This window comes from Neopsephotus bourkii, unplaced genomic scaffold (assembly GCF_033783945.1).
Source record: "Neopsephotus bourkii isolate Nb327-2 ecotype Australia unplaced genomic scaffold, CSIRO-AGI_Nbou_v1 NB_739, whole genome shotgun sequence".
NCBI classification, from domain to species: domain Eukaryota; kingdom Metazoa; phylum Chordata; class Aves; order Psittaciformes; family Psittacidae; genus Neopsephotus; species Neopsephotus bourkii.
In genome coordinates, this window is record NW_026901237.1 from 1,078,776 (window position 1) to 1,089,143 (window position 10,368).

The window sequence follows — 10,368 nt, forward strand, 5'->3', positions numbered from 1 at the left end:
GGATGGGACCCCCCGACATCTACCCTGTTCGGTGGAGAGGAAGGGAGAGCAGCGATGCTCCCCTCTCCTCCCGGGATAGCCCTCCGCTTCTTCCCGCTCCCGCCCGGGAGGCAGCGGTGAGAACCGGGACGCTCCCCCACCTCCCAAAAGCCATGCTTTCAGAAGCGGCCCCCCCAAAGAACCCACAGCCGGGGGTGTGTGGCTGAGCAGCCCCGTCCCTGCTGTCGGGACAGCGGCCGCACCGTCTGGGAGGGCGCTGCAGCGAAGCCGGGGCTCTGTGCGGGGCAGCGTGGCGAGGGGTGTCCGGGCGCCTGCAGCAGTCGGGTGCTGTTGGTGGGAGCCGCCTGTTTATCTGCCCTCCCCCCCCTTTATCCCTTTTATTTTCCCTTTTTTGGGTGTGTGCGAGGGTCTTGTTTTTTTTTTTTTGCCCCCCCTTTTTTATTTTTTTTTTATTTTTTTTTTAAGAGACCCCTGAGAAAGCAGCGAGGTGCCGTCCTCTCTGCCGGGTCTATCTGTAATTGAATCTAGGTCAGTTATTCTAAAGCATGGGAGAGGCTGATTCCCTCTTTCCGACATCAGCCCGGAATTTGGGGGGGGGGAGAGAAAGGGAGAAGAGGGGGGTCTTGCAGTTTCATTTAAAATGTAATGGTGGATGAACCGATAAGCAAATGGGGGGAAAAAAAGGCTCTGCTTAAAAGAAAAAAAAAAAAAAAAAGCATGCTTTTAATATGCTTCCAGATGGGGGCAAAATGATTTACATGGGAGTTTATTTCCTCTTTGCTGATATGAAAGAATTACAGATACAAACCCCACTGATCTATAGAATAAAAAAAAAGAAAAGAAATGTTATTTTCCTGTAAAGGTATCAGTTCATTTATATTCATTTAACCATCCATCCATCAATTCACTTTCTCACTCTCTGCACATTCTCTCTGCCTCTGGTAAACCTACCCCACCAATATACTTTTTTGGAATATACAATGAAGTTTCCTTAAGAAAAAAAAAAGGAAATAATATGAGATTCAGCTGAAGTAGCTAAAGCGAAGTTTCCCTTCTTTACCCACCCAGCGCCTATTTTATGTTACAGACTTTTAAGTAAATCAGCAACGTGGAAAAGAAAATGTTTGAGTTTGGGGAAAAAAAGTCTGTGTATATCTATAAATAATATATGCAATACAGATGTTCTATATGCCCCTACATGTGTATATATAATATATATATAGAGCGGAGTTCGTGTGCTCAACATGTATGTATTGTGTCTCTATACTTATGTTATACAAACAGTTCATTCTTTACCTATGTGCGTGCCTATAAAATAAAATATACGCATATTGTACAGATATTTACAGCATTCATATATCGTAAGTACACGTACGTAGATTTAAACATACATCCAGCTTGCGTATGCTGTATATATGCACAATATATATGATGCCCATGCACATGCACGTGCAATGGCAACATCTCTCTGAATAGGAGCAGAATGTTTGTATATAAACATAAAATATTTTCTTACATTCTTAACATGTATCCTTTATGAGCATTGAGGCACATAGAGCCTCCTCCATCCACATATAGAGGGAGTGCGGTACTGGAGGGCAGGAATCAGGCTGGTGGCCTCAGACCTTCACAATGTAAAGGCCACATCTGTGTTTTTTGCATTTGGGATGGTACCTGAACCTGAGATGCCATTTCTTTTATAGAAGTAGTGACCTGAGAGCAAACCTCTTTCACTCTTAGTAACAACCTCAAGCACTAAAGCAAAGCTGCCCTAGGTGAGCTCTTCCTCGTGGCTGCTGCTTGCTGGGGCTGTACCCGGCGGGAGGTGGCTTCTGTCTTCCCATGCTCTCCGTGTGATGGCCCTTATTTGCAGGAATAGTTACAAGGAGGATAAGACTGTGCACCCAAAGATGGAGGCTGCTAAATCATCCATCATTTCCTGGAGACCTTCCGGCTGGAGGGATGAGGAATAACTTCTTTTTCTGGTCTAAACATAGAATCAAAAGCTGTGTAAGGAGTTGCCTTTTTATTGTTAAAAACAGGTAAATAGAGAGGCAGCTAGATATGAAAATACCTATATATAGAGATAAAAATATACATCTTTATCTTCAGCTGGATACGGATATAGATCCAAATGTAATTTTTCTCATGGTTGCCATTAAGAAGAGCCTCAGACAGGGCTTGGGGGGTCCTCACCATTCTGTTTTTAAAATCCATGTATAAATAAACTAACCAGCCAATCACCCCAAGATCAAACAACCTGGTGACAACAGCTACCTCATGGATGCCTGCCCCTTGCAGATCCCCTGTACAGCTGTGAACCAGATCAAAGTCTGGAGTTACCAGATCCCTTATTGTAAGTGACACCTGCAAATGTTAGCCTTGCTTCGTGTTTCCAACCCATACCTGAATAAATACATAATCATATCACACAGCATAATTAATAAGAGTATCACCATGAAGGACTCTTAAAGGAAAGGCTGTTGAAAGAGAGTTCCTGAAGATAATCCTTTTAAAAGGTTTCCTTAAAATGCAACCACTAGCGGGAATAAGGCAGGTTTAGTTCCAACATCTTAATACCTCTGGTTAGCACAGTTTTAGATCTTGTAAATGTCTTTCCTTTAATAGTGGCTTGACTTTTGATTTGGGACTTGCACTTTTTGGAGGATCTCATTGCTGCTGTGGTTCTCAATGGAGAAGGTTCCCAGAGGAGGCCCAGCCTGGCTCCACTTTCTACTGACCCATCGGGGATTCACAACCTTGTTTCTGCTGGAAATCAAATATGATTGCATCTTGCCTGCTTTAATAACCTTTGTAACTTCACCATTCTGGAGCAAGAACTGATGTCCTTTACTTTTGTTTAACGACCCATTTGAGTAATTTTCAGGGTGCTGCTTAATTTGTCTTTTTTCCTTATCCTGGATGGCACCCCAACTCCTGGGTCACGGAAACGGGGCTCGGCTGCTCCCAAGCTCTTTGCTTAGTGGTGTTGCTTGACTCCTCCATTGTGCTTAGAAAAGTCCTGCGTGTCATCCACTGCCAGGGTCGGTAAGTAAATCACTGGGGTTTTGTGCTTTTACAAATGATGTCTGTGTGAAATGAGGAGATACGTGAGACAGCAGGCTCTGCCCTCAGAACCCTTCTCCTTCCTCAGTTTACCATTCCATGTGTTCTTTCTTTCTTATTTTGCATGCTCACACCGCTTAGGCTGCATGGTGGCGGGTAAAGCTTGAGGAGCTCAGTGCTCACAGTGGAGTAGACCCCTGTTAGGAAGCCCTGGTCCTGCCTTTAGGAAGCAAAAGGTCCTGCCTTTTGCTGTCATTGTTTGTCTAGAGCTTCATCCCAGGATTCTTCTTGCTGATTTTCAGCAGGAAAAGTTTAGATTTGTGATGAATGTCATCATACTGGCATGGAAATAAGTGAGAGCTTTTGGAGTAAGAAATGATGGGCACATCCTCCCAACAGCAATAATTAAAAAATACAGAATAAATATTACATTCGTTTAAATCAGACTTTTTGTTGGCTTGTTTGTTTCTTTGCCCTAGAACTGTGGATAATCCTTTAGAATATCCCAGTCCAATTTTGTCAGTTGGTGACAGGTTTGGTGTCCAAACTCTCTTACCCCACAAGGAAGTTTTTGCCTCTGGAAAACCAGGAAACATACCCAGCAGAGTGCAGACCAGGCTGTCACATTGTGGTGGTGTGCGTAAGGGAAAGCAGGATCAGGGCAGCATAAGAGGTCATGTTCCTGGTGGTTCAAAATGATTTTAGGTCTTTTGGCTTCAAAAACAACCACACAAAGCAGTCCCCCCCCCAGCAAAGCTTTACAAACCAAACCCACTGTGGTATGAAGGAGGACTGAAATGTACTTGTTCCCTACATGCCCAAGTTTTATTTTCCCTTAGCTGTAACTGCACTATCACATCTGAGCTTTCTCCAGCATTTTTTTTTCTTGGCAAGGTTAGAGACCTCTGATTTAGAGTATTTAATTGCTTGTAATTTCTCCTAATTTCCATGTAGTCATTTTTAATGTTTGCCTCTTTCCTTCCCTGTGAGCTATTAGTGTGAGTCATTTTGTTTCTTGACACAGGCAAGGGTTTTTCCCCCTCTCCTTTTCCATCCAGCCCTACTTATATGGGAACTCCCCAGCCAGGTAGGGAAAGGAGAAAGGGAATTAGATCTTTATCAGAAACTTACTTTCACCCAAGATTTCTTTAGATCAGTAAGTTAAACAGGGGCCCACGAAAGGCAAACTAATGCTTTCTCTCCCACTTAGAAATACCCCCCCTGCAGCCAAAAGTATTCCCTTTCCTCTTTTGGAGGCAAACCAGGAGGTCGTGTGACCATATGTCCCTCTCTCAGATGTACCAGTGTCAGTCCTCAGCAATGGTTTGATCTCACTTTTTTGTCTTTTTGGTCATAGAGTGTCAGGGAAGGTAAGAACTAAATTTCTATCAGGAAAATAGAAAGAAAATAAAATAGGAAAATGGGGAAGACGGCATTAAAAACCCCATCATTGCTTCAAATTCCTGCCAACTTTTCAGGCCTTTGTAACTAAGCCAAAAATAAGGCTAGAAATCCACCTTTCTTCATTTGCAGGTCACCTTGAAAGGTAGATGAGTAGCTCTTTTACTAGCATTTATTTCAAGAGGATTTCAGCGAGGAAAGTAACAATGACAGAAATTCTCTGTTTCCTCACAGGTCCTCAGTTTTGTCTTGAGGATGTGCAAACGCTGGACAACTCCACACTGTGGATATTCACCCTGATGCAGCAACATAGTCTGACTTGAGGTACGAAGGAGGTATGGCACAAAGATGCTTTAGCATCACCTCTAGGCCTCACAGCCCACACATTCATGTTCAAATAGCTGCAGGGTGGGACGAGATGCCTGCATAAAAGTGGACAAGCATCTGCTTTGCATTCACATACTGTCCCTCCATTTTGTATGAGATCTCCTTGATGCTCGTGTGAAAAGAGGCGTTTCTGCTTCCCACTAATCATTCTGCATGGAGCTGAGCCACTCCCTTCAACGTGGGGCTAAGTGGGGACAGGACCCCCAGGGTTACTTCCCTTACTGGGATATTGGGAGCAACTGTTGCCTGGAAAGAAACCACCCAGAAGGTCAAACTGTGCAGGTGCTTTAGTTTAGTCAAAGTGGTTTTCACAGCCTTAATTGATAACTGATGAGAAAATCTGCTCTGCACATATGCATGCATATGTATTGACACGCACACAGACACGTGTGTGTATAAATAGATCTCTTTAAATTTAAATAGATTTACAACCAAGGACAAGAAGGTGGATAAAAGGTTCTTAGGAAAGATCTAACACATCTGTATGCTCTTCTGTGGGGATTAAATGTATAGCAGGTTGCATTCAGTGCTAATGCTCCTATTAATTTGTATTTTTCATTGTTGCTTTCACGTTTGTCAAGCTTCAATGAAGGGATAATAAAGTAAATGGATGTTAACTACAAATTAATCATCCCTGCCTTGATAGCATTAACACAGGTTCTCACTTGCGTACTTTCTTTGCACAGAAATCGTAGTAAACTTTCTGTTTCTATACCAGCAAAACCAGCGGGATGCTGTAACACAGCAGAGAAAGAGAAATAAAAAGAAGAGAATGGAGATGCCTTCCCCAGGAAAGTGCAGATATTCATTGGAGCTGTTGAATTTGAATTGTGAGAAAGCACTGGGGAGGTTGAGGTCATGATAGTTTTGCAAGGAGAGCTTGCTGGAAACTGTGTGTTGATCATGGGCAGGTAGGACTTTTGCTCCTAAAAGGGCAGATCTTCTGAGGATTTATTTTTCTAACTGGAGTGTATATCTTCTTGCTGTGCAGCAAAGGGACATGTATTTACGTGGATGTATTTAGAAATGTGCAGGCTTTTTTCTTTTTTGCAAACCTCCTTGTTTTACTTTGGAGCTTGATGTCTGTGAGTCCGGTCATGTTGTGGTATCTGGTATTGGGGAAGCTGGAGACTCCCTTTGGATCTGAATAGGAACAGAACTGGAAAAACCTCAGGCTGTCCAAGTCCCTTGAGTGTGAGTGGAGCTGGACTGAAGGCAGAGTCAGAGAGCCAACAGCCCCGGTGGTTCATCATCTCAGACATATACATGCCCCTGCTGAAGGCTTTGGATACTCTGCTTTTTGCAGTTTAGACTTTGATCCAGGCAAACACGGAAATTTCTGCTCAGGTGTTTAATTTCTGATGGTGTTTGATTTTATGTGGACAGGGCAATAGTCTCATTTTGTGCCGGCAATAGAAACAAATGTAGATTTTGGTTTTATCATTAATTGCTCACCTCTGCTGTGATCACTTGGCACTATGTTCTACTGTCAAATCAGATTTCCTTCTGTTCCCCTTCTCCATATCACAGGCTGCTGTAGATCTTTGCAGACAAGTTGACTTCTGTTGTGACACCCCAGGAAGTCACTGGTGTTCTGTGATGGGCCTTGGCAGAGCCCCCCGGCACCCAGACTACCAGCATCTGGTCCTGGTCCTCTTTTCTTGGTCATCAGTGTGATGCCATGTCCAACTCCACAGCTGGCTCCAAAGGTGCTTATATGTTGGCATCCACAGATCCTTCTGCAAAGAAGGAAACACTTGGTCAGACTGAGATTGTCAAGGGATAAGTTCATGCAGCTGTACCAGCTTTTGTCCTTCTCCAGGCACACACTGGCAGTACTGTCCAACCCATAAATGTATAAAACTTTCAGTGCTCTTAAAGATGGACACTTCATGGGCAAACTAGTACTCCCCAGAGCAAGTGGTGACTGTAGGTTCATCCCCAGGACAACTGGGTCATGCTGCAAGATTTGAAGGTATCTGGTTACTTGAGAGGAGGCATTATAGACTGTTTGGGCATTTCTTAAATTGATTTTTTGTAGCCTTTCTCCATTCCTTTTTATCATCTTGCTCTTTGCCAGTCCTTGGTGCAGTCTTTCGCTCTCTTCTATTGATCAAGCACTTGATCAGTTGATTGACTGATTACTTGGTTCACCAAGAAATTTTACATATTTGCCCCAACATTATTTTTTGTCATCCCAACCAAGATTTATCATTGGTCTTTCCTGTATGAAATGCAATGTTTTCATGAAAAAACAAGACCATTCTCTAATCACCATCCTTCCACACCTCTCCCAGGATATCACCTTTCCTGTGGTCTCCATGAGTTATTTGAAGGCACTAGGTGACACCTTTCTGCATAGATTTCCCTCTCCTGCTGCCTTGGGAAAGCAGTCAAACTTCCATACCTGCCTGTCTCATAGTCCACCCTGTCTTCGGTTTGGGACAACCAGAAAATCCGTGAGTCCATCCCCTGCACTTGACTCATCTGGACTAAATACAGACCTTTCTCTCTGCCTCTTCCTCTCCTCTCTTCATGCTTCTTTCTTGTGTCCTTCCCATCCAGATGGGTGCAGATAACGTTTTCTCACTGTCAAAGCTGTAACTCCATGGGTTTTCAAAGGGATGGATTTCATTCCTTACCCATCATCTCCGCTGTACACTCTCCAAGCTGAAACATCTCCACTTGTTTTCTTGGCCACAGAGAAAAACAAACAAGGCTGTAGAGAGGTACATACATATTCCAGAATTCACTTCTCTGGTGGTACAGTTTAACGTTGACCCATGGCCACTTCTGTGGCTTGTGCATAATGCTTTAAACTGAGTGTTTCTTTTGTTTTGTCTCCAGCCCAAGAATTCATTCTTTAAAAAAATACTCAGAAGTGTCTCTGAAGGATATGGGCTCATAACCATATGACAGATGTGCAAGTTTGCACTTATGTGATCCCTGTGGTCTCAGCTACCTGGATTAACGAGGGTCCAGTGTAATCCTTGCTTTCTCCTCTTGCAGATGCATGCAAGAGAGCCACGGAATGACTTTTGCTTGTCAGGCACCTTCTCTATGCCATCCTGTGTGCATGATTGCTGCTCGGAGAGCCTTGGAAAAGAGAAAGAAAGGCTCTCAGTGTCCTGGCCAAGCATGTGGTTTCCTTTCCTTGTTGCCCCCACTGCTAGAGGAGCAGCACTCTTCTTGTGTAACTTACCCTGCCAAAGTCTCCAGAAAGTCAGCTGTTAAATCCAGCTCCAGCTGTTTGTTCTTTGGGAGCCAGCCCTACCTTCCTGCTTGTTTTTCACAGGCCCACATCCCTGTGGTCTTTCAGGAGCTTGTCCACCCAAAGCAGCAGAGACCTGCCTCTCCTCCCACACTGGTGATGGAACATGAATGTGACGGGTGCTGTGGTCAGAGCTGTGCAAACCTGGCCTTGGCTGGAATTTAGGACCCTTAATCACAGAGGTTTATCTAAAAATAAAATACAAGCTCGTAAGTGTCTCAAGCATTTTATCTCATTTTGTGGGGAGATGTGAGATATTTCTAAATGGAGTCTGGAATGAAGGAAATAGCTGGGTACATTTTGATTCTAATTTTTCCTATATATCAAGCGTTAAATTAACAAGTGAGGGAGAACACTACTGAAGAGCTATCTGCTGTTTAGACAGGCATATCAGGATAAAATTACTCTGTGCTTGCCCGTGGTTTTCTGGATACTCCTGGAGCTGCACCAGTAAAGAGTATAATTGTGCTGCTACTTGAGGTTTCAGACTTGGTGCTGCGAATCCTCCCCTCTGACTATGCAAGGTTTGCTCCATGACATTAGGGAACTATTCCCCATAGGCAATTTTAACCCAGGGAAGGTGCAGAGCTCCTCAGAAGGTGTGGGAGGAAAGGGAGAAGGGCTCAGGCAAGAGACTTCTATTTGTAATTGTGAGGGTGGTTGGCTCAGGTGTCTGCTAGAAAGAGGTTTTCCCTGCAGCTTTTCAGTAAGGGGGGGTCTCAACGGCACAGGAAAGATTTTGCAGCCAAGAGAATGGTTTCTATTTCTGAATGGTTGGTGCAATGCACACACTATTTCAATATCATCCAATAGATTTAATTTTTCTTTTTCTATAATAAGAATTGCTGTGTTGCCTTCAACTTGGAGTAATTGAGTTTAAAATCAGAACACTCTTCAGAATCTTTTATTTGCTCCACGATAAGGGGCACTGAGGTCTTTGGATCAGTTAACATCGAGATACGTCACCTCCGGGCTCTGCACAGCTGGCCTGTACCATGCACGTGCACGTCGAGTACTCCTGTCTCTGAGTAAATGGTTGGTATTGACTTTCGCTGAAGCTCAGTCATAAAATGCTTCAGTGCACTGAATATGATGTGTTTTTTTTCCTCAATCCAAGTCCCAAGAGGACTCACTCCAGATATTCCCACTCAGTGAAATATTGTCTCTGCAGCCAGAGAAAGCAATCTCCTGAGCATGAACCTTGAAGCAGAGGAACGGGTTATTTCTCAACAACCTTTTGATATTGTCAAACCTTCAATCTTTTGGGGATTTATGGACTTTGCTAATACATAGGACTGACTCTGAACACTAAATGCCTTATTTTCACCAAATCTGTAATTATTTCCTTTGCACATTTCATGTCATATAGTTGTGGGGATAGTATCATTGTTCCCATTTTATAGATGAGAGAGTTGTGCAGCAGAGAGATGCCTGGAAAGTGTACACAAGTCTATTCTGCATTGATGACTTCCTCTTGCAGTGCTAGTACACCTAAGGGATGCTTGTATGTGTGTCCCCTCCTGTGTTTCTTGTGTTTGCTGGTAAATCTGTTATTTCTTCTCCTTGTTTTTAAGGTCTTCTGGCTCCCCCAGTGTGAGCGTTTCCAGAGGTGAGTCTTTTCACCTATAAAGCAGAGATGGAACGAAGTGGGAGGAAGCTCCCCCTTCTGCAAGATGGTGTATTTGACAGCAGTGATGGAACCTGAGGTTGCAAAAGTCCTTTAAGGAGTATGCATTTCCAGATGCTATTTACTGTATTAAAAGCTGGTCACCCAATCCAGGTCCGAAATGCTTGAACCTGGGAGTTGCTGGCATCAAACCACTGTGAGTCAGCCATGTGGGACAAATGGCACTTGGTGTCCTGAGGAGTTCCTGAGGGATTCCACGGTGATGATGGATGTGCACAGGCATATTGAGGAGACAGAAGTTAGAGAAAGCAGGACCCAGCTCAGCCCTAGTGGCTGTCCCTGAGCTTGCAGGTAAAGACTACCAAGGCAGGCAGTTAACTCTGTTGCAGGTAGGCAAGAAAGTAAGGACTCATTTAATTTCTTGTCTTATTCCTTATGAGGCTACAAGCTCATTTAATGTTCACACAAAGTTCTGAGTGACCATGTGGACCTGGAGCTCATGATATCTTCCTTCATTCTCAGTCCACTAGAGCATTCCTGAACGCATTTTTCCTTTGATCACAGTTGCTTATGACTAGAAAAGTCACACAGGAAAAACATGAATATATTCACATGT

General features: G+C 43.7%; 1 long non-coding RNA gene across 1 annotated transcript; it reads left to right on the plus strand.

Annotated features, from left to right (window-relative positions):
- Nucleotides 1-650: 650 nt before the first annotated feature.
- Nucleotides 651-9,969, plus strand: LOC133212698 (uncharacterized). The gene is made up of 3 exons (XR_009725576.1): nucleotides 651-3,048; nucleotides 4,702-4,791; nucleotides 9,700-9,969. It is a non-coding gene; the product is annotated as an uncharacterized LOC133212698 (long non-coding RNA).
- The last annotated feature ends 399 nt before the right edge of the window (nucleotides 9,970-10,368 follow it).